The sequence below is a fragment of the Ostrinia nubilalis genome, chromosome 18 (genome assembly GCF_963855985.1).
Source record: "Ostrinia nubilalis chromosome 18, ilOstNubi1.1, whole genome shotgun sequence".
Classification (NCBI taxonomy): Eukaryota; Metazoa; Arthropoda; class Insecta; order Lepidoptera; family Crambidae; genus Ostrinia; species Ostrinia nubilalis.
The window spans coordinates 392,530-418,354 of NC_087105.1; the positions used below are offsets into that span (position 1 = coordinate 392,530).

The 25,825-nt window shown below is 36.9% G+C and overlaps 1 long non-coding RNA gene across 1 annotated transcript; it reads right to left on the reverse strand.

The window, feature by feature from the left end:
- Positions 1 to 12,329: 12,329 nt before the first annotated feature.
- On the reverse strand, positions 12,330 to 17,427 carry LOC135080335 (uncharacterized). The gene is made up of 5 exons (XR_010258977.1): positions 15,074 to 17,427; positions 14,777 to 14,986; positions 14,478 to 14,696; positions 14,148 to 14,366; positions 12,330 to 13,971 (listed from the first exon to the last, which is right to left on the reverse strand). It is a non-coding gene; the product is annotated as an uncharacterized LOC135080335 (long non-coding RNA).
- Positions 17,428 to 25,825: the final 8,398 nt, after the last annotated feature.

Consider the following 25,825-nt stretch of genomic DNA (forward strand, 5'->3'; position numbering starts at 1 on the left):
TTGATATTTTTTAATTTCTTAAATAGATGATACCACAGTAGATAAATCTTTAAATATCGTGATGATACTGCCGTTTCAGATTATGACTTTCGCTGAAAAATCAAATCAAATCGTTTACAATTTATATTAAGTTAGATCAAGATTGATAAGTGAAAAATCCCTTTTACAACAATTCATAAACGTGAATTTCATTTTTAAGTACAACTAATTCCTACGATTATGATTATTGAATGATTTATTAGTGACTGATTGAATCAGCTGATGATTAAACTTGATTGAGGATTTACGATACGCTGTCTGCGCACATTGATAATGGTGATAAATAGACAATGATAAATAGATAATTAATACATTATTTACTCCTTGATCTCTAGATTATCATAATAATCTCGCGATTGTGATCTAAAATGAAAATCAATTCGCTGTTCACACATAAATAGCATTACCAGTGTTACCAGTTACGTCACTGCAAATACTGACTACACATCATTACCGCGAATGTAAATAGTTCGGTAATACATGGTAATAAAAGTGCAGCTATTTGTGACATAATATAGAAATCTGACGACGCGACTTCCTGTGTTAGAGCTATTTTGGTTTGTAAGAACGCGTAATTGATTCGGTGCACAATGCCTCTGCGGAAGATAGGGTGGCCAATTATTCAGATGTCACAATACAACTGGATATAATATAAAACAGAACTTAATAATTACTAATGTGAATAAGAAGAAAAACAGAGGCAAACAGCTTCAGAACTTAGTTTGATGCTAGAAAGTTAAACTTGATACCGACATGCGACATTAACGAAATTCAGAGTCAAACACAAGTAGTTGAATCACAGGCTTGTCTAAGTATGCAGGCATTGAGCTAGAATGAATTTTGAGCTTCTTTTTCATCACGTAAAAGTGTAGGTATAATCATTAATTAACAAACATAAAGAAACGATTAAGCTACACCAGACACAACCGTTGAAAATGCAGTCACGACATCAGAAGAACTTGAATTATAAATTAAAGCAATCCGTTTCAGTCTCAGTATCGCCATTAAAACTGTAACTCCAGTATCCATGGGAAAGTTATTCCTAATAGCAAGCCCGTCAGTGCAGTGGCCGTTTTTTTTTTCAGTGCGTTTTTCATAACAGTTTGGTCACCGTGCGCGTGCGTCGAAACAATAACCGAACGGATATTGCGCCCGCGGGAGCGCCAATTAAACCGCTTGTTTCCAATTTAATACTAATCCCAATTTTACTGTATTAATAACAAATTTTACGAGCACGCCGCCGCTCGAAAGTAAAAGGTAAAAAATTGAAAGGGTCATGTGTGAGCTGATTTCAAAGGGGTAAGGTTCCGCATCTGTGGTAAGAAATGTCAAAGAAACGGTTACTTACATTTTCAGGCATTATAACGAATACCTATTTAACTCTACTAGACTGTTCGTTTCAGCCAAATAACGTCCAGTGTCGGAAGGCCTCCCCCAAGGATTTCCATAACGATTCGTTCCTGTCCAGTCCATCCAGTTACCTACTTCCCGAGACCTTCACCAAATCATCGGTCCACCTAATGGGGAACCTGCACACACTACTACTATGTACCTAAGCAAACAAACAGTCTTTATAACTTAACAGGTAGTTACTTCTTTTCTGTAGAATAACGTAAACGTCAAATCTGACTGTAGTTGAGTACGATGTGGTACATGTTCATGAACGCAGTAGGTACAGTCAGCGTCAAATAGTTCGTGACACCCAAAGTAGCCAATAAGTTCGCAACACGTCTTTGTTACAATTGAAATAAGGTTGTGTTAAAATAAACTTTTTGGTCACTTTGGGTGTCACGAACTACGAGTATTTGCTGACATTTCTAGAAGTAAGTAAGTAAAGAATCTGCACCAACCTTTCAGTAAGGAACCCTGAAATCTCGTCACCCGAGCCAAGGCTCGTAATTAAAAGTCGGCAGCGGCGGCTTTGTCGCGGGAGCGCTGCGACGCGGCGACGCGCGCTCTTTCGACACGCTCGCCGTCCGCCACCGCTCTCACGCCCAGAATTGAACAAATCTTTAGGAAAGAGGACAAATGATAATACATGGAGTAGGTAGGATACTTGTACAAGAGAGCAACGAGTTACTGGAATAAACTTAGCTTAGTACAAAATCTAACTTGTACCTGTATTCTGTGCTACGTCCCAGCATCTCCAGGGTAGGTATTCTAGGTATTAATGCTGAAGTTTATGTCTAGTATGTCTACACTTAGATTTTATTATGTGTGTAGCCTAAATGGATAATCTTCATACCAAACGCTTGGTCAAAAATGAGGCAAAAATCTTATGTCATTACTGTCAAATCTTATGTCATTACTGTTAAAACGTTGCACGTTGTTAAAAAATCGCCATTTAAAACAATGGCGATTTTTTCGAAATTGAGAGATTTTCAATTAAAATCGCAACAAAATGTTATTATTTGTTATTTAAAAAGACATTTAATCAAAACAAATTTCAAGTGGACCTACTAAAAGTTGCCTCACTTTTCGTATCTAGAATCTATTTGTATCTAGACTTTATTAACCGCTTGAGTCCCAGACGGCATTAAATAATGTCATAACAATTGATTATCTATTGTGTCTAGATTCGCGGGCCTTGAAGGATTAATCTATGTGTCTTCAGTATAATTCTGTGAGTCGAAGGGGTGGTGTTTCAGTTTTTGTTCTTAGACCCTGTTGAGAAAAAAATTAACACCAGAGGTCAAGGCATTATTCCCGGTCTGCCCGGGCGCGGGCGCCACTTAATCCTGCCGCTTGGGGGCGATGGCGTCGCGTTACAAAGCGCCCGCGCACCGCATTCGACACGCATTGGGACACGTTTAAGTTGAATTTGTATATTTGCAAATTAAAAACATTTTTTGCTGCATTTTAAAACCGCTAAACAATGTTTTGGCGGTCAAGCTGCAAATCTTGTCTGTAGGAATACCTACACGGGAACGTTTATCTCTCGCAGTAATTGTAGCGCTATCACTGCTTGGCCCAATGGAAGAAAATGTTGTAGGGTAAGTACGTTGGTTCTCGTCCAATTAGCGGAGTTGCCAGCTTTGTGATGCGAAATGAATATCTTGAAATACCCTTACATATATTATATGTATCATATGTCGTTTTAGTCCTTATATAGTCTAGTTTACGTTAATATTACATAAGAATAAGTAAATATCACGGTTTTTTTTATAAAAAATATTTTATGCAAAAGAGGCGATTTCGCTAGTTTTCGTCCAAAAAAATTGGTTTTCGTCCTAGTGTAAGCTAGTTTTCGACCACCGTGTAGAAAAAAGAGTGCAGTTGCATTATTGAGTTAAAACCAATTCTACAATACAGTAACTATGCATTGTGGTATATCATTTGAAAGGTAATTTTGTTAGCTTTCAAATGATATCAAAAAGATATAAATAAGATTCTTACCTAAATTTAGGAAAATATTGCAATAGGTCGAAGGACAAATGGACGAAAACTAATCTACAGGAATAGCTAATTTTGGTTTTCGTCCACCCCAGTGCTTGCTCATGACGTCATGGACGAAAACACAACAACGTTTAAAGCTGTTTTTTGTTTTCGTCCACATCTTTTTAACGGTTTTTATGGGTTTATCACTGTTAAAAAGTGGACGTAAACTAAAATGTTTAATGTAATAGCAATAAAGATCATATTGGAAGAAAAAACATTGTATTTTGTAGGTCCATTGAAGTAAAATGATATTTAAAAATATTAACTAGGTGTCAGGGTTTCCGTCCACGTGGACGAAAACCAAAATCTTGCAAAATTGTTATGCTAGTATCAGTCCACTTAATTATCTATGATATCTATACAAAAACTTTAATAAACCCTTAAAATAGAGTTTATTATGCTAATAATTAGACATACGTGCCAAAAACATTACGTAAAGTAGCTAAAACAGTAATTAAACATACCATGAAAGTTCCCTACCGGCACGTTTTTTTTCTAACTTGACGACGTTTTCCATTCACCTGTGCGCAGCAGCAACTTCCGTAGATTTTTTTGGAGTTATTACTTGTCAAATTACATTTTCATGCAGGCAGAACTGTTACTTAGATATTATAGATTGTAACAAGTCCAAACTTGCACGGAAAGTTAGGTTTGTATTCTAATTTTCCGTATTTGTTTGTGGCAAGTCGGTCAAATGGACGAAAACAGGAGCTGGACGGAAAACCGGCGCAATTACCCTACCTAATGTTTTCTTTATTATTAAAATATTTCGTATTTATTTAGTTAATAGGTACGTTACGAATTTTACTTCGTCTGATTCTAAAATTAATAGACAACTACAACTTTTTTATTGCGAATTTTATAGGTTTAGACAATTAGGCTCCAGACTACATGATTTCTTTACTCATGTGCCTACTTCTGGGAATTCCGGGCCAGGATTCTGGATACAAGAGAAAAAAAAAGCTAGCGCTGAAAAAGCTGCATTCTGATTGGTCCGTGCGTGACCCTACGATCAGTTCGAAAAAAAAATACGGGTTCATTGACATTTTGACGTAGATGCGCCTCTGCCCCCCTAGACAAAAAGCACTTTTTGATCGAATCGAAAATCGAATCCGTCAAAACTCCATACAAAAAAGGGGCTTTTCGACCACTTTTCGACTGGTTTGCGATTATAATTTGCACTTTGTCTAGACCCACTGATTTACAGAATTTATTATTTATTTTTATTACGTTAAATCCTCATAGATCAAAACAGTATAGGTACTGGCTGGACGAAAGTGTTGTGTTAAAAATAAAATAGATAATAGATTGTTAAGTTTTTGCTGAAATGATGACGCTGAACAAGGATTGGAGGATGCTGAAAGATGACCCTGGCTGGATAATGTACTATAGGTTAGTAGGATTTTATAATATCCAGAAATTGTAATTCTTTACAAATTAATTATTTACTAGCACTTGACTATCTATTTAAACTTATTAGAATTTTCTTTTTTCGTTATTTTGTTTTGTTCATGTTCGTTGATTATGTATGTTACTTACTATCTATGTAATAATATTTAATTGCAATGTTTCTGCTAAAACATATCGGGACATTTTATGGTCTTGGAAAATTAATTATGTAAATAAAATTGAATTTGTAAGTCATTGTGCTGACATCTGTTGACTTATGGTAAAAGGTGGCGTGGTATTGCGTTTTGTTATTGCACCAAATCCTTAGATGAGACATAAGCATGCTTCTTTTAGTTTTGCCGCTCAACACTAGATGTCTCTAGTTGTCTCAATTTGTTGTTTTCTATGTATTATAAGATTTTTAAAAACTATAAAAATTAAAGAAAACTACCGAATTGGGCATGGTTACAATTTTATTATTGAACAACAATTAATTCAATGATAAATTTTTATTTTCAATGTCAGCCGCGTCGTTCGTGGACCGATAACTACTGATTATTCGAAGACCAAAACATTTTAAGCTATACCTATTAATACAGATAAACATATTAATATAAGCAATACAAAATAAAAATGGTGTAATCATGAAAGCCTTTTTGCACACGGCTTTAGAGCCGTCTGCACAACAATTAAGTAGAAGTTATATTTGTTATTTATTTGAAGTGTATTAAATTAAAGACGAAACAAACAAGTTCTGCACCAAGTGGGTGCTACTTACAGTTTACTCATAACTTATTTAAAATATTTTATAAGTGATTAAGGAAAAGTAGACGGCTTCGTCTCTAACTACTTAGGCAAGTAATCGATCTACGAGTGCCAATACAAATTAAAATAACCTAGTGTCTTTATATTTAAAAAGAAAATGTTTTTCACCCGTGATTATCTACAGGCACATAAACAATATTTAAATAGGTACGTAGTCTAACACGCCAGTGTTTGCCACCGCTGAATTTTATTCGTATTAAATTTTTCTATGGCGCAAGTACACTATTGATTGTGTATAGGTATGGGAAATTGATCGAGATGAAGCGCTAGATCGCATACCGAAGTAAGGGCGATGCACGTTGAGTGAGACTAACCGAAGTGCGTGTTCACAATATTTTCCGCATAGTGTACTTGCGCCATAATGTGAAATTAGAGGAAAACAACAGAACAATGGAAACTGCAGATGAAAAGCGGCAAATACACTAAAGTAATTTACAAGCATTTAGATCATTTTCTTTCAGGTTTCGTTTCAAAATATGTGCTAAAACAGTTACCTACTTGTTTTTAAATATCGGCGCATTCTGATATTACTTGGAACACTGTTAGTATCTGGGAGAATGCGCCTTAAGTCTTTTGCGCACGGCTCCAATTGCTCTTATCAGTCCCCTGATATTCGACTGTCTGCCGATAGTTGCTACGACGACGTATACTTATTTATTTATTTTAAACCCTTGCCTGCGATTCTCTCCGCATGATGATGATTCATTTTACCGAGAATAGACATTTTTTATCTGGGCCCAAAGCTTCCAGGTTTGATCCTAGTTTGGGTCAAATTTGACGCTTTTGAAAAAATCATATCCTACGATGTTATACTCCTTGTTTTCAAAATAAAATATTTATCCATTTTATTTTGACACCCCAACAATATTAAAAAATATATCAGGTCAGATCCTCTGCCCATTTAACTGTCCTTCGATCACGTACTGATCACGATTTTTAGTGTTTTACAACGACACAATAATAGTCAGTTAAGAAACTGTTTATTACTAAGTTCTTAATTAGTTAATTACTATATCTCGTTATCTAAATTGCCTTGACCGAGAATCGAACCCGGTTTCTCTGAGCTCATAGCAATACAACGCGCCACTACGCTATCGCAACGTTTAAATAATATTTATTACTAGCTTTCCGGAGGACCCGCCTATTTTTTTACAACATAAAATTTAGCCTATTACTTAGATGTTATTCGTGGATAATGTAGCTTTCGAATGGTGAAAGAATTTTTAAAAACGGTCCAGTAGTTTTGAGCCTATTCATTACAACCAAACCAACAAAGTTTTCCTCTTTATAATATTAGTGTAGATTACGCTAGTATTTATTATTACGCTAGTAAAATACGATATTATTATGTATAACTAAACTACTCGTACTACGACTCAGAGAAATTATCAAATTCATAGTAATATCAGATAAGAATAAGATTGTATTAATAGTATTTGATATTTTTATGATTAACACTTCTTAGAATTTTCTTTTTAAGCCCTTATCCAGGCATTTCCCTATTTACGTAATGGGAATTTTGAGATATTTTTTCTACGGATATGTATTAAATTGGACTTGTAGACGAAGAGGTTTAATTTATTTATATCTTTCGTTTAGACCAAATAATTAGGTACTTGATAAATAAAAGATTCTAGTTTATAGAGAACTAGCGGCCGCCCGCGACTTCGTACGCGTGGATCCCGTTTTACCCCCTTTTCCCGAATTTTCTTTGCTATAAACCTCACGGAGCCCGAGACCTTTCCAACGAATGCAAAACCGTGGAAATCGGTTCGTACGTTCTGGAGTTATAGCGTCAGGGAGGAAAACCCGACTTATTTTTATATAGTAGATCAATCATTCAAGAAAAAGATATGAAAATTCTTGCGTTATGGTTTGCGCAGATTAAAAATGAGGCATTTACAACGGTGATATTATAATATCCGAAATTATATTATGAACAAATCATTATTAGAATTACATATAATTCGTGCGATAGTAAATAGATAAGAATGTCCAACTGTTTCTGTAGACCTCAAAGACTAACATGGATGTGCTAAGATGAAGATTCTGAAGAGGCAACAATAAATTAGTAGTGATTATAAAGGTTTTCTGGACGCAAAAGTAAGTAAGTGGTGTGTGTGGTAAAGTAAAGAAAAAAAAATATACATTTCATGCATTGTATTACGAATTATTATGGTGACAAAGTTGCGGATTGAGTTTAGTCGTCGACATCAGAGTCTTTATTAGCCTTCTTCTACTGCTGTTTCTATAACCCTGACGGTATTAAACAGAAATGAACCCGCGAGTCCAACAGCACCTCCAGCAAGAGCGCCAGCGGGCCCTAAGGCAGAGCCCAGGCCCGCGCCCGCCGCGACAGCCTTAGCTATGTTGGATATAATTGTAGACGGCAGTATTCCTCTCTTTTCTTCCACTTTGTCTCCTTCTGGATTATCTTCTAATACTTCTTCCGCCAAGTCCGCGCTCCTCCTCGCCCGGGCCGCCGCGAGTCCGCTGGAGTAGGCAGCCGACACCATGTCGGAGAAGTCCTGTGTCTGGCTGGCGATGCTTCTGGCGAGCCTGTGATAAGCGTCGATGATGTCAGATACATCTACCGATTCTATCGGGGTTGTGGAAGGGTCGTTGCTCAAGTTCTTAAGGTCGTCGTGTATAGCGCTTGCTTCGACATTACACTCCGAGAGGACCACCAACACTCCCATTAAACCGACCAAACTGAACTTTGACATCGTTGTGAGCTCTCGGTAGGCAGTCACCGAATGATTGAAGAGATAACTGAATGACGAGCCATGTGTGGTTCGGCTTTTATATCAAACCCTCATTTGTAAGATCAATCAACTAAAGTGTAAGAAAAAAGCTAGAATAGGTAGACATACTTAGTTACGTTAAGCGTAAGGTTACCTTGAAAAAAAAAACTCGAAAGTGTCAGTCACAGAGTGGAGAAAATATTTTTTGTTAAAATTTCTTTACATCTTGAGGCTTTAACCACAACTTTAACTTTAACTGTCTTTTTTACATACTGAACCGATATTAACAGAGTAAGTAAAATAGTTTTGTGCGATTGAATAAAAGGTGAAAAAAAATAACGAAACATTTTTCTCCACTCTTTCACTGACACAAAGAGTTTTTTTGATGCTACTGTTTCAAGGTAACCTTAGGTACGTTACTATTTTTTTTCTTACACTTTGATTGATTGATTTTACAATTAATGAGCGTTTTATGATATAAAAGCCGAACCACACAAGTCTCATCATTCAGTTGCCTTCCACAAATCATTCTGTGACTGCCTCCGAGAACTCCTCACAACGATGTCAAAATTCAGTCTGGTCGCTTTGGTGGGAGCGTTGGTTGTCCTCTCGGAGTGTAATGTCAAAGCAAGCGCTATACACGAGGACCTTAAGAACTTAAGCAACGACCCTGCCACAACACCGATCGAATCGGTGTATGTGTCTGACATCATCGACGCTTATCACAGGCTCGCCAGAAGCATCGCCAGTCAGACACAGGACTTCTCCGACATGGTGTCGGCTGCCTACTCCAGCGGACTCGCGGCGGCTCGGGCGAGGAGGAGCGCGGACTTGGCGGAAGAAGTATTAGAAGACAATCCAGAAGGAGACAAAGTGGAAGAAAAGAGAGGAATACTGCCGTCTACAATTTTATCCAACATAGCGACTGCGGTGGCAGCGGGCGCGGGCCTGGGCGCCACTGTGGGGCCGCTGGGCGCTCTTGCTGGAGGTGCTGCGGGACTCGCGGGCTCATTTCTATTTAACACCGTCAGAGTTATAGAAACGGCAGTAGAGGAAGGTTAAAAAGATACAATAAGACGCTGACGCCGACGACTAAACTCGATCAACTCAACTGTGTCACCATAATAATAACTTAACAATAAATTTAAAAATGCATGACATTTTTCTTGTTTTTATTCTTTCGATTCCACCAGTTACTTGTTCTGCCAGGAACTTTTTAATCAATGCTTAACCTAATGAATCTATCCTTAAAGCGTTCGTTATCTAGTTCTGCAATCTACATACTTAGTTGACATTCTAATTTAATTCGAGAAGTTAAATTATGATCAGGTGCTAAAATTAACGGACAGATGTTATTTATCAGCTTCAGTACTAAAAATAAGCAATCTAATAAACAAATGACCAGTAAAAACGTAAAGTCCAATTCCGATCCCGCGCGCCGTTAGCGAAGAAAAGTTCGCAGTTCCGTCCCAAAAACTGGAGGACACCGTCAGATTTTAGTGAGTAGGCTCTGCCCATTTGTCAGGGAGAGCCTCACATAACACACACCAGTGTGTTACCACCCACACCTAAAGACTAGTGGGAATGCAATTTAATGCATTTCCTGACGGGAAAAAAGGAGTTTCATATATAAAGTATACTGAACGGCTCGAGTTGATACGGTGATGATTCCTTTGATAAGTGTACTAGGACTCTAAGATAGGATAGGAGACACCCTAGCCCTGATTGAAAAGATGTACATTTTTGTTAGAGGGGACGGAGCATTACTTACACATGACAATGCATGTTCATTTTAGCTCCTGAGCGTTTCAACAATATTTCATACTAGGTATCTATCTTACCAAAGGACAATGTTCGTTCTCCATACATTGTTCGCCTAAAGAACCAACAATTTTGACATATTACTACCCGAAAGCGAAATAATACGATTCTGTGTGTAAGAACAATGATTCCTGATGGACACTTGCCATAAAATTAATGATTAAGAATATTAAATCACAGCGATTTTATAATATGTCGTTTATGACAACATGGCGTCTAATGTATTGTGTGAATGTATGAACACCGACATGCGAAAAATGTTTTGTATTGTAGTTTCAGCCAAATCGTATATAATAATGGAACAGGTTTTAGAAATATAACTCGATATTCCACTTTTATAACATGCCTACATAATGCACGTAAATAAATAGCATGAATCATAAGTTGTTTTCCACCATTGACATCTGATACAGCAAATAACAAACTCCTATTGTATTGTATTTATCGAAGCCAAATCGTTTATGAAATGGTTTTGGAAATAACTCGGCGTTCCACTTTTATAATATACCTAGTACCTACATATTGCAAATAAATATGCACGTAATTAAATAACATGAATCAATTTTCTCTCCATCTTTGACATCTGACACATGAAATAACAAACTCCTATCTCCTTGGCCATACCATCTTTAGTCTATGCAAGGAGCAAGAAGTTTGGTCTGCAAAATCTAGTTAATCTCGTAAATGGATTTTTCCATACAACAAAGGAAAAACCTCATGTTCCTATATAATATTTTGTAATGAAGGTTAGAAGTATAATAGTGATATTTTAAAATTCTAACTTCTTAAACATAACAATGTCTCGAAAATTGTTAGGACACAATGTGTCTTAATGCAATACAAATATTATTCATTGGAATTTATCTGAAGAAGAATTAGTAAGTGAAACTCAGGTTGCGAATAAGTATATTTATTAATAATAACAAAAATAAATGTGTCATACCTAAATACTTAAACCATAGCCTAAAACTTATCGATCTTCCGGAAAATAGTTACTTAAATCACAACGCAAAAAGCAGCTATACTAAACACTTGCCGAATAGTACGCGTTTCCTTCAAGATGAGCATGATGCCTCAGTGGGCCCATCGTAATAAAAATATTTTTATAACAATGTGGGTCAGTTACTTGGCCATGCCCGTAGCTGATCTTATACCAGCCCTCGAACTGCGTAACCACCAGAGATGTGTAAGGAAAGTAAGGGGGATATACTTAATATCTTAATAATATCTTTGGACAATTTCACACAGCGCTATCTTGCCACAAGTAAACAACTAATATGCTTGTGTTTTGGATGCTAGCTTAACGGATATTCTGCTTTAATACTTTTTTAATACACATATTATACATGGTAACACCATGACCTGTCACAGAAATTAAGAGTCATTATTTCAATTTCTGCCCGGCCGGGAATCGAACCCGGGACCTCTCGGCATAGTAGTCCGTTCCGAATCACTACACCAAACGGCAGATGATGTATTTGTAAAGAACCAACAGAATCGAATCGAACCAATAGCAGAGGTAAATGATAGTATTTAGTTATTTTTACCTGTTTGTGTTTTTTCATCTCGGCTTTAAGGCTGCGTTCCACCAGAGATGTGCGAGGATGCGTAGCGAGGGATGTGTTGTAAACAACCTCGAGGTAAATGAATCGATTCTATTGATTCTTTACAAACACATTCTTTGCTACGTATCCTCGCACATGTCTGGTAGAAACGCAGCCTTAAAGCCGAGATGAAAAAACACAAACGTAATCGCGCCGTGAGTTCTTAGCCTAAAGCCGAGATGAAAAAACTACACTTACATATTTGTGGTTTTTATATATAAAAATAACTAAATACTATCATTTTGCATTTCATCAATATTTTGAAGCAAAATGTCGTCCAAAAACTGTGCCGGGGGGTTTAGATTCTCTTGGAATCGGGCCCAACTTAAATACCATATAATGGTCATTACATGGGCGCAGCAACCTATGGTTCTGCGCCCAACAACACAATTGCAGCAATATTGCTTAATTGCGTATGTCCCAATTTCTGATCCGTCAACCAAAACATAAACTAAATAAGTTTTGTGACTGATGTGGCGGCTGTGTATTTTTCCCCTCAGTAGCCAAACATTTTCAGAATGAAGCAAATGTAATTCAGTGACCAACTGTCGGTCAACCTCCCGACAAACTTCTATAATATAGTTTCCGTCTTGGCGAATATGCTCCCCATAGTAAGATCTCGCTTGTTTAATTTGATATACGCCTAACGATATCAAAATTAAATCGCTATATTCCAGTTGTGGAAAATTATTGAGGTTATTTATTTGAACGGTTATGCTTTCAAAATTAGCCCTCTTTCGATTTAAATTATTGGTTTCCACAAATTCTGCCAACGTATTATTTGTAAATATTTTTTCTTGAATAACTGAGACGATTTCTCTAGCGTCATCTCTGTCTACTAAAAGTGGATGGAATCTGTTAATTAGAGCTGCTGCTACTTTAAAATCGGCCATTAAATGTTTCGACGCTTTGTTAAAATAATCCTGCCGTAGCAATTTAAAGTCTCTTTTGAATCTCCCGTTCACAACCTCTACGACCCATCGACAGAGAGTAACTTTACGGGACTCATTGGCATTTTCAGTATTCATTTGGTATTCCCCCGATTCTAGTGATAGAGGGTAATGCACCGAATAATGTAGGTTTTCTAAAATCGGAATACAGTCTCGAAATCCTCTGTCAAGAATAAATATATCTCCTTCTTTAAAATACTGTCGTAGAGGTTGTGAAGGGTCCCTGACCTCATCTTTTAATATGTCAGCGTCTGATTTCGTTGCAGGAAACGGACCTAGCACGTCGACAATATAACCATCGCAGCATACAATGAGGAACGGTTTGACCAGGTTCCGGTACTTGTGCAAAGAATACGTCTTTTTTTGATAAGAATAATTGGAGCTCTTTTGTACATATATATATGTGCCATCCATTATTACAATTGCCTTTCTATCTTCAATATTACTTCCTGGGTTTCCGAATAAGGCATTGGGAATATATAGATTCTTTTCGGCAATTTGGTTTCTCGATATATGTTGAAGTCCTAAATGTTGCGGAACGAAATGCTCTGTCATAACATCTCGTGCTTTATTTAATAGCTTTGTTAAAGTCGTTCTACTCATATTCAACAATGTGGAAATTCTTTCGTCTGAATCTCCAGTTCGTAATTTCATTAAGTATGCACCAAGTGCTGTAGCACGGTTTCGGAATTCAGGCAATTCTGCTTCTAAGTCTCTGAATTGCTGTTTTGTATGTCCCAACCAATAATAAAATAGATTTTCATCCATCCCATCAATATCATTAAAAGTAATTGTGTTTTTATCACTTTTTAGTAATTCACAAAAATCTTCAATATATGCAGCTGTAAAACAGTGATTTGAAGTTTCTTCAAACAATTGTAACCATTCCTGTCTTTCTAAATGGAAGCTGCATATGCGACAATCTCGTGGAATATAGTATTTGTGGTCACTAAAAAGCCTTACTCGTAACATATGTGGAACGACTTGTTGAGATGTACTGGTACAGGTTGGAAACATGCAGCGTGCATGTGTATAAGGAGCTCTTGAGTAATTTTGTAGTATAATTCTATCAAGTTGTGGAACATTATTAGCTCTTGTTTCATTCAAAGCGGCCTCTGCTCGCTGGTAACATCTATGACATACGCGGTCTGACGGTTGAAGCTGTGGAAAAAAATAATATTATAATACATAGTGCCTTAATACAAAAAAGTTGAACGCGTGATGAACATTGGTTTAAAATAACAGTTCCATACCAAATGTTAATTAAACTAGTGATCAACGCGACTTTTTGTAATAGATATGGATATAGAGTTTATTACTAATTGATGGTGTTTTACCTGACGAGGTTGAACCCAATTTTGAACAACGTGTGAAATGTGGCGATAGACTTCTTCTTGCAAATCGTGACTTCGAGCATTAAACAATGATCGACCACATATTATGCAAATGTTTTGGTGACCCACAATGGGAGTAGTATCTTCTGAGGCTGTTGCAGCACTTAATCTTTCAGATATCAATGTATGACATGCATCACAAATGAAGTCAGCTGAAGTAGCCTGTAAATTAAAAGAATTATTTCGTCAAGAAAAGAATAAGATTCATAAATTATCTCAAAGTGATAAAAGTAAACAAATTGTTTTACTCTTTTAAATAGGCATAACACTTACCACTCTTGGTGTAATCTGTTGTTGTACTTGTAACAGGATTGCATTATTTTCTACTAAAACATGTCGTCTCAATCGGGTCACATCAATATTACAGTTAATACATCTCAATGGTACGCCTGAAGCTGCAGTATCCCTTGATGATGATGGCAATGAATAATGTTTTGCAGATCTGTCAGCTCTTTGCCAACAAGGATGACAAATGTGATGTGATGCACGAACCTAAAATCGTATTGTAAATGAATTAATTACTGATTTCTGAGTTTCTGAAAATAATTTCAGTATTTTAAAAAAATTCATGCCTGCAATGGTAGAAGTCTTTCCAAGATAATGTTTCTGATTTTCACATGATGTTCAGTATCTGTTCTCAATGCAATTAATTGATGTGATCGTTTACGAGGTGGCAAAACCACTTTACAAAGAGCACAGTTCCTCCCACCTGAGCTCGAGTTTGTAGTTGCTTGACTGGCTTCAGTCCAACAAGTCGTACATATTAAATCATGAGGCTGCACCTGGAATTTTATATAATTTTTAAAGGCTTTAAATAATTTTATAAAACATATTGTCTATTTTTTAAAGAAAAGTATTTTATAACTAACCGAAAGTGGAGCCCTCCATTGTTGAATGCAGTGAAGAATCTGTTCATCTTCCAGCACCATAGAGCCACTAGCTGAGCCACAATTTACACAAAATATAGATTCCATCATTTCCATCGTTCGTTTGTAATGAATGCAGATAATGTACCTTAGTACAGTCCGTGATTCAACTCACATAGGTCCTTAAAGAGAGATATCGATACAGTTATTCAAGTAGTTGTTATTTATAAAAAATACCTACATCCTACATTTGAAATTGTTTTTTCCAAATGGGAAACTGCTGGATGATGGATACAGTGCCTGGCATGGAAAATCGCACATCGACCTTTTGTGAAAGAGATTTATGGAACATGCAATGTTTTTAATTATGCGTATATATATATTAAAGAACCCCATGTAGAATAGATTACAATTTATTACAAGTATGTTAAAACTAGCTATGACCGCCAAACCTGCCACAAAGCCCGCCAGCCCCCACCTGTGAAGGTTTTTAAAGATGTCCCCTGCATCGTAGTTCGGGCAAATGCCTCGACGGCCCCCTGTTCACTCAAATTGTGGGTTACAGGTTGCCCGACAGGCTCACCGAGAGATCTGCCGCGCTTGGGTTTCTGTCTGCGCTGGTAAACTAGTAGGCCCCCCGGTGACTGGAGGGCGTTTCCCTATTCACAACCCGGAGATGCGTCCTATGGCAGACCAAAAACTGCACACGGAACTTTATAGATGTCCAACACCGTATGAACTGAAAACCACGGAAAATCGGCAATGATTACCGAAAAACCGATTTTAGAAAATACTTTCGGTTCTGATTAGGGCATGTAATATCGGAAGGTTTCCGGTACGTGGCTTCCACTCCAGAACCTTGCTGCCCCATCGGCCATCAGTTTTACGTGCTAGGGCGGAGTCGCTGGAAGACCTCGGCACAATGCTCAAAGACCTTAATCGAATCTCCCAACAGGTAGGCCTTCGGATGAACATGGACAAAACGAAGCTTATGACCATGTTGCACCCTACCTGTTTTCGCTTGGGAGCTCGATTCTCGAGATTGTTGACAAGTATGTCTACCTCGGACAAACGATTCAGCTAGGTAGATTCAATTTCGAGAAAGCGGTAAATCGACGAATCTTACTCGGCTGGGCCGCTTCCGGGAAACTACACAACATCTTTTCGTCCAAAATACCTCAGTGCTTAAAGACGAAAGTCTTCAATCAGTGTGTGTTACCAGTGATGATATACGGCTCGGAAACATGGCCTCTTAAAGTCGCACAACGTGCTATGAAGAGGGCTGTGCTTAGTGTTTCTTTACGAGATCGAATCAGAAATGAGAAGCTCCGTAAACGAACTAAAGCCGGTGACATGATGACGGAATAACCTCGGAGCTTCTGAACGCGGGTGGTACACCGATACTGAAGGTCCTTCAGAGGCTCTTCAACTCCGTCTTACTCGAGGGAATAACGCCAGAGGCATGGAACAGAAGCGTGGTGGTGCTCTGCTTCAAGAAAGGAGATAACACTTTTACCGAAGAATTACAGACCCATCTCACTTTTGAGCCATGATTTCCAGCCTTCCGAACAAGCCAGTTTCCGGAAAGGTTATAGTATCATAGACCACATCCATACGCTGCGGCAGGTTATAAACGCAGCGTGAGACGTCCACCCACAAGGTGGACCGACGACCTGATAAAGGAAGCAGGAAGGCGCAGATGCAGACTGCTACCAACCGTGCGATGTGGAAGTCATTGGGGGAGGCCTATGTTCAGCAGTGGACGTCCTGTGGCTGAAATGATGGTAATGATGATTGTGCCTGTGCGAAGCAGGGGCGGATTTAAAACTCCACTAAATTCTGAAATCATTTTGCATGAGCCACCCGGCATTCCCAGAAATAACAGTTTGAATTTTCGCGTTAAAATGGGCTGAGAGTTCTGATGACGAAAGTCTTATAATGTCACTTAGTCGGTTATGAAAATGTTTTATTTTGTTTATATACCTATATTATAATCCTGATAAATGTAGCTTTCAGGACATAATTATCTTTATTTTATTAGATTATCACCAGTGGTTTAAAAAAATACTTTTTACTTTTTGTGAATTTTATTGTGCTCAATGAAATGAACGAAATGAATCTGCCATCCTTGAATTATCCAAAAATGATACCACACTTGCCCTAATACCTATAGGCTGGTTTTAGTATCGCGCTGACTGCTCGCTGATCTTCGGCGCTGACAGATCAATATGTATGTAATTGAAGGGAAAGTTCCTGAGTGACGCTGATCGCTCGGCGCCGACGCTTCATACATTTCGGCTGTCAGCGCTGACGGTCAGCGTGACTCTAAAACCAGCCATAGTTTTGAAAGTGAAGCGCGGCAGAAGGAAACTTGCCCCCCCCCCCCCCCCCCCTGTCCCGATGTCTACCGACGGAAATCCACTCAGAAGCATCCAAAGAACCACCGTTGCAAAAATGAGCCTACTATACCAAAGTGGAGGTGTCTCCATACATACAAACAATTGCACTAAATTCCCTATAATAATATGTGATGATTGCCGATGTGCAGTTTTTCCGCCACGTACTATATTTTGTTTTTATGACGTCTTGTCCATTATTTTCGTTTAATCAATGTCTTTTTCTGTGACACATATGAAAAGTATTGATAACTTTTTTTAAAAAGAGGTAGATACTGAAATAACAATGTTATTTACGTTTTTAAGAAAAAACATCGATTTCACAGTATCCGATTTTCATCATAACAGCATCAGCAAATACATAAAGGTAGCAGGAAGGCGCTGGATGCAAGCGCCTTCCTGCTACCTTTATGTATTTATTTTTATAAGTTACATTATCTAGGTGTAGACACTGAACAGAAATCAAATCAAAAATAAACATTGAAGAGACACTTACATGTTTTAGAACACCAGGATCAAAGTAGTCTATATATAATAATTATCATTCTTCCTTTTTCTTTAAAATATTCTGATGTACCTAACTAATTCAATCCAATTTAAAATTCTTGTTACTCTACGACGTACCTTTTTACGTAGAGTGTACGTAGTTTGGAACAACTTTTAGTTCGGTGTTGTAACGGCGGCACCTCTCTCATTTACTTTTTCCAATGGTACGAAATGGGCACCACATTGTTTGAGATATTTGGAACTTTTAGCAATACGTCAATTAACTTAAAACGCTATTTTATTGAAATAAAAATACAAGAAGCCTGATGCCATAGCAAACTGAAATCGAGTTAGTGACAGCTGACGTGACATCATTGTCGGCATTATGAAAGATAGAAAGAAAGAAAAAATGTTTAATCAGTATCATCGACAATTTGACACAAATAAGGATTGAACAACTTTTAATTGAATTATTAAAAATAACGATTCTTAATTTATGAATTATCGATTAAAATAAAATATGTATTTGTTTTTTGTATTCATTTCTCTTACTTTAACTGACATTGGATTTAACATAGGATTTTGACACTATTACAGATCTATGATTAATGAAGACTCCATGATGTTGTCATTACCAATATCACAGTAATAAGGTCCCAATTATTTTTATTTTATTTACGAACTTCGACCTGTTGCCTGTCTTCTGATAGTATCTTGCAGTACTGTCAATATCATTTTAGCTTTTAATGCAAATCTAGTTTTCGAAGCAATTTAGTTGATTTATGTTATTTTAAAAATCGATAACTCATTGTCTATGACATCCGCAGGAACATCACTTTACCTGGACTTCTAGTAAAACGAACGGAAGTTGTAATAGTATTATAGAATAAACGTTAAAAGACTTATTTATTTAATTTTTTAATGCTCAAGTGTCCATTAACATGAAAGGGTGCTTAATGTATTAAAAAAATAAGAAAATTATTATGATGGGTTAATGTTTTTTGGCGGTTTTTGAGGCCATTTCTGACAATGTCCTTTAACCACCTCATTGTTTTTATAGAACTGCTACAACGAGATTATTTTACTGCTCAAAGTTGAAACGATAAGTGATTTCACTCGATTATTTCTAAACTAAGTAGGTATACAAGACATCAAAAAACTGGTTACTGTACTGATCCTGAAAGTGAGCTTTTTCCGACGGTATCAGTGGATCTATCCCAAAATTCAATGTTTCCAGCTTTTCGATATCTGGATATTTGTTACTCTTTCACGCAAAAACTACTGAACGGATTTTGATGAAACTTTACCGTATTATTGTTTATAACCCAGAATAACATATAGGCTATAATTTTTGACGATCTGTGACAAACTAAATTTCACGCTGGTGAAGCCGCGGGCAAAAGCTAGTCTTGTTTAGTTTAAAAGTAATCGAGTGAGATCACTTATCGTGTCCACCCTGTACGTAGGTATATTCAATGATCCATTTCATATAAGGTTTAACTCCTCAGAGTATTCCTCATATTGTAATGCTAACGTACCAAAACTATACTATAATACATTATAAAACGAGTATACAATGTGTTTACGAGTACAAAACTCCTGCTAAAACCTAATCATGAATCATCATTTCAGTCATAGGACGTCCACTGCTGAATCTATGCCTCCCGCAATGATTTCCATAATGATTGGTCGATAGCGACCTAAAAGAATTAGGCTGAGTTGCACCACCTTATTTTAACCGTAACAATTACAATAACCAGTGCTTTTTGTATGGAGTTTGACAGATTTTTGACGTTTGTCAAAGTTAAAGTAAGATGATGGAACGCAGCCTTAATCATGAATATCTCAAAAAATTATAAATGTTTGTTTAGGAGATAAATATGGATGGATGTTTGATACTCTTTCACGCAAAAAGTACTTACTGAAAGGATTTAGATGAAACTTTAAAGTATTTGTTATCGATATTGATTATTTGGTCAAATAGCAATACCTAAGTTAACTCTAAGATCTTTCTGTGACAAACCTACTACGTTAGTACTAATAACGATCACTAGGTGAAAACGATTTTTAAAGCCCATTTACTTGTGAAAAAGGCCGGCGAAGACCAAAATAGCTTACAGCAATGAGGCATCGAAGAAAAATCTCATGATCTCCTATAGTAAGAGACACACACGCTTAAACATTTTTATGTTATTCATCTAAATTTTCTTCAACTTCCAGTGAAATTTCGATGTAATTGTAATAGATTAATAATTCGATTTTAATCTTTGTTTCCGTCATGGAAACATAACATAAAATAGCTTGGAAATCCTGCCATTTATGACGCTTGCGCTAACGAAGTGAAATTTTCTATCGAAAATATAGTCAGGGTAAGGACCATACACACTGACTTCGGTAGTCCGCTAATCTTGGCCTCAATCTGATTTTAATTCTTATCAGTTTTGCAAATGTCGTCAGCGTCAGTCAAGAATTTTTCTAAAATTTTGTATAATTCAAATCATTCATTGTATCTTTCAAGTATTTTGATTAAAAAAAAATTGTCGCTAATTTATTTATTTTTATAAATTGGAAATTTCTTAAAAAGCAAGGTGAATGCACCAAACACCTTGCTATAGATCAGATTGACAATCGTCCTATGTCTTGAAGTGATTGATTGATGTGAAAATGCGTCAATGAAGAAAATTGTACAATAACTTTCTTTGCTTTTTGAAGGTATAAAGCCATTTTGCCATCTTTATTCACTTGATTCGATCAATACTTTCCGAACGCAATTTCAAATACAATTTTATGTATTGAAGAAACATTTAGGAACGACGTCACGAGCGTACCCATACAATATTTGCAACTTAATTTCAAGGGTGCATTTGACGACAGATCTTATAAACATGACAAAATTTATATTTTTCTGCATTGCTGGACTTTTTATTTTCCTAGAAAATAACGTCGAAGGAAGATTGATGACCAGCAAAAGAGCTGCCAACCCTAATGAGGAAGCAGTTACCCAAGCAAAAAGTAACGAAGACTTGGCTAAAGAATATGAAGATGATACAGAAGGAGATAAAGTCGATAAAAAAAGAGGAGTAATACTACTGCCTGGTGGAATCATTGTGTCGAATGTGCTCGGTCCCGTTGCCACCAGCGCGGGCCTGTTCGGACCCGAGGGAGTTGTGGCCGGAGGCATTGCTGTACCGGGTCCACTTGGTCTTCATAAAATTGGTGTTTATGAAACTAATCTACCTTAAGGGATTCAATTTATTTTCTAGTTTAGCGAGTGTGCGAGGCCAACGACATTTGATCATAATCCTATAATGAGAGTACTATAAGTATTTCACTTCTCTTGTAATCAAATAAGCCTAAATACATAACATAATATTATACAATATTTTTCTTCATAATAAAGTTGTTCATGTGAAAACATGTGTCTTTGATTCCAAAGTATTAAAATATTATTAATATCTACTACAGGTACTATCAATACTCAACATGTACTGAAAATTCAAAAAATTTTGAATTTTGTTATTTTAGCGTTCTCATTATTCCACGGAAGCGGAATTATCTATTCGTGTAAATGAGGATGGTAAAATGCTAAAATATACCCTTTAGAAACCTTGTTTCAAATTATATTTTTAGCAAAAACTTATTAAGTTTCCAAAATATCACTTGCGCAGTGATTTCTAGTTATAGTCATTCCCACACTCCTCCTCGTCCACGTCAGTGTAACCCAACATGGTGTGATGGTTGATTATGTAGTCCCGGAAGATTGCCTTGCCTTGGAGCCCGCCACGGATTCAGCGATTAGAATTAAACAAACCGAAACATCTCTACATCGTTCTTTCCGATAGTTTAAAATATCTATACATACTTAGTAGGAGAATTTGGACTCTCAAAATGTTTGGGCTTGTGCCGTTTGCTACTTCAGCTGATAGTCAATCCTATGCAGACAGTAGTGCCAAAGTTTGTTGCGGTGCTGTTTGTCAGCACTCGCCAAATATTCTTCTCGAAGCACAGTTGGGCAAAAAGGTTACGGTTAGGACCTAAGTTGGATTTGGATAGTTTTAATCGAAGGATTCTGGCACAAAGAAACTGCGAATTAGATGTGAAATGTAAGGCTTTTCATATTATTACCTCGATCCAATTAAAAGAAATGTAAGAAAATGCTGCTAAAATATATGCAGTGGGGTTTAATTGTTACAATAATTAATTGTAAATATAATGCAATAATAAATGAGGCCGTCAACGCAAAAGTGGCCTAACCCACATTTTTCATATTCGTACTATTGCAATTTATTCAAAACCCAATAAATCCTTAGTTTCACCCTTAGTTAAGAGATGGGGCGTTGTAAACATTCTTTTTGCGCGCATTATTTTTGCCTACGAAGCAGTATAAAAGTGGCCTAACCAAGTTTAGGCTCCATACTAATATGTTAAGCTTAGGCCACTTTTGCGCTGACGGCCTCAAATATACAGGGTGTTTGGTGGATGGTTAGACAAACTTTGTGGGTGTATGTAGGTATTATGTAGGTAAGGTCATTTTAAGAATACAAGTTCGCCCATTTCACCCTAATTGAGCTACTTTTTTTAATTTATATTTTTGTTTTTATTTAATTTTTTTTGCAATGCAGTAGGTTCACCTTGAATCTGAAGAAATTCACAAGTTTTAAGTACTTAGGAAAATGTTGCTTTTTGTTTCATTTACGCACTTAAGTTTTTTTGATTCGCTAATATTTGTAAATGCAATTTACGCAGATTATTTTTTGTACAGAACTTTTTACATATCCATGACAGTGAAAGTGAAGATTAATATTAGGAACCTACCTAAGTGAAAATTATTTTGAGGTCTTAATAGTACCTTTTCGATTTATTTTTTAACTCATCGAGTTACTGAATAATACCACTTTCCGCACCACCTCATGTGCTTACTGTACGATACCTTTTAGTTGGTTTCAGTAAAAAAACCTTTTTATAAGCTGCTAGAGATCTTGTTTCCAGTAACTAAATGAGATAAAAGGTATCCTCCAAAAAAAGTATATTATGAACAGTCTGCAATATGGATCACCTTACACGTAACTTACTATTTAACTTCTTTACCAATTAATTAAAAAAAACTTTCTTTCTTCGTCTAATTAATATTTTATTAATACTTGCTCGTGATAATGCTCCTCATCGGGTTAACCTTACTACTTTCTTACTTGTAGGTACGTCAAGTTTTTTTTAGGTCTCGATTGATTGATTGATACATTAAGTTATTGAATTTGGGTACTTTCGTGTATATAAAAGACTGAATTCGCTTTGATCCTCATCATTTGATCAGCTCCTATTACGGTCGTTGCATTATATCTGATTAAAAGTTTCCTGAATTTAAACAGATCTTTGGAAAATATGTCAAAATTTTCTGTATTCCCTGTTGTTTTAGTTTTGATGATCCTTACTGGTAATCATGTTAAAGCACGAGACATACAGGCCGATCTGAAGAGTGTAAGCGCCGACCCTTCCTCTGCAGCACAGTCACCTACTAACTCCGTGGACGTATCTGACATCCTCGACGCCTACAACAGGCTCGCCAGAAGCATCGCCAGTCAGACACAGGACTTCTCCGACATGGTGTCGGCTGCCTACTCCAGCGGACTCGCGGCGGCTCGGGCGAGGAGGAGCGCGGACTTGGCGGAAGAAGTATTAGAAGATAATCCAGAAGGAGACAAAGTGGAAGAAAAGAGAGCAATAACACCATCTGGAATTATATCCAATACAGCTACTTCTGTCGCGGCAGGTGCGGGTCTGGGTGCAACTTTTGGGCCCGTTGGCGCTATTGTAGGAGGGGGTCTTGGACTTCTCGGTTCATTTCTATTTAACACCGTCAGAGTTATAGAAACGGCAGTAGAAGAAGGATAATAAAAAAACTATATTAGTTAGTCTGACTCTGATGCCGATGATTAAACTCGATCAACTTTGTCACCATAATTATTCATAATAAATTGAATATTGAATGAAATGTTACTTTACTTTATATTTTAGTTTACACCAGTTACTTGATCTGCCAGGAAATTTTTCATCAATGCCTAATACAAATGTTGTCTATACTCGTACCTTTATAGCCTCCCTAGACAAGTTGTAAAATGTGACTGTTTTTGTGTCGAAAGATGGTCGAAAAGCCTTTTTAGGGTTCCCTAGTCCTGACAAGGAACCCTTATAGTTTCGATATGTCTGTCTGTCTGTCTGTCGAGGTTTTGCTTGGAAACTATTGGCACCAGAGAGCTAGTAATTTTGTGGAGGTATATATATTAATCACGCCGGCAAAACGGTAAAATAACATTTTGAAAAAAAAAAATTTTTTTAGGGTCCCTACAATTAAAGTGGGGATTAATTTTTTTTCATCTTTTACCCCATCGTGTGGGGTATCGTTGGATAAGTCTTTTAAAATGGCTTCGGGGTTTCTAAGACTATTTTTCCATTTAGGGATCTGTTTGCAAATGATTAAAGTTTAAAGTGCCAATTTTTGTTCGAGTAGGGCGTCCCCTCCCCCTCTAAAAACAAAACTGTTGACTTGAAGAAATCTGGAAAAATTCGTAATACTAATACTGCTTTTCATTTAATCGTAACTATGACAATGACCGGTGTTTTTTGTATGGAGTTTGACAGATTTTTGTCGTTTGTTAAAGTGAAAATATGATGGTGCCACTCAGCCTTAGTGAAGTGGGCAGGTCACTTTGATAGTAAATAATTAACAAAACAAAATTTCCAGCTAATGCACGACAATGCCCGTCCACATACGGCGCGTATCGTTCGTTACAAGTTGGTTACAACGGCATGATTATCCAAGCTTTAGACTGGCCTGCACAATCCCCTGACTTAAATCCTATTGAGCATGCCTGGGATGCTTCAGAAAAGAGCTCTTAGGAATTTCCCTGAAGATATTTTGCATGAAAACCAGCTTTTCTTGCATCTTAGCAGTACTTGGGACAGTATTCCACAGCAGGATATTGACACCCTTGTTTTGAGTATGCAAAACCGCTGCAGATGTGTCCGGAGAGTCTTAGGTGGATCCACGGATTATTAATTTTAAGTTTTCAACAATTTTTATAAAAAATTAGTTGTTCTTTTTTAAGTTTTGATGTTTCAAAAATAAAGTTAAGTTAAAATTGAAATTTTGTCTGAGTTTTTCCTCTTCTAAGTTATTTTAAAATTTAGCTTTATCTGAAAGTTTATTACTTATTAAACAAGGTTTATTTTAATGTGTAGGAGTCTTAACAAAAAGTTAATAGAATTTTAGTTATTTGGGTTTAATTGAAATATCCCTAGACCATGTTGATGTGTGTATCTAACTATGTAATTTCTTCTTGGTCACTGAATATGTAATCCGGAACTGATTACGGAATTAGAATGTGAACTGGATGTGTTAGTTACATAGACAGCTACAGACAACATTCATTAGGTATTAATTAAAGATTTCCTAACAGAACAAGTGTAACTGGTGGAACGTAAAGAAAAATTAAATTACGTTTCATGCATTATTAAATTTATTTATAATAAATTAGTATTATGGTGACAAAGTTGACGATCGAGTTCAGTCGTGGGCATCAAAGTCTTATTGTGTCTTTTTATTATCCTTCCGTTACTGCCGTTTCTATAACTCTGACGGTGTTAAATAGAAATGAACCGAGAAGTCCGAGACCACCTCCTACAATAGCGCCAACGGGCCCAAGAGCAGAACCCAGACCCGCGCCAGCCGCGACAGAACCAGCTGTATTGGATATAACTGAAGATGGTGTTAGTCCTCTCTTTTCTTCCACTTTGTCTCCTTCTGGATTATCTTCTAATACTTCTTCCGCCAAGTCCGCGCTCCTCCTCGCCCGAGCCGCCGCGAGTCCGCTGGAGT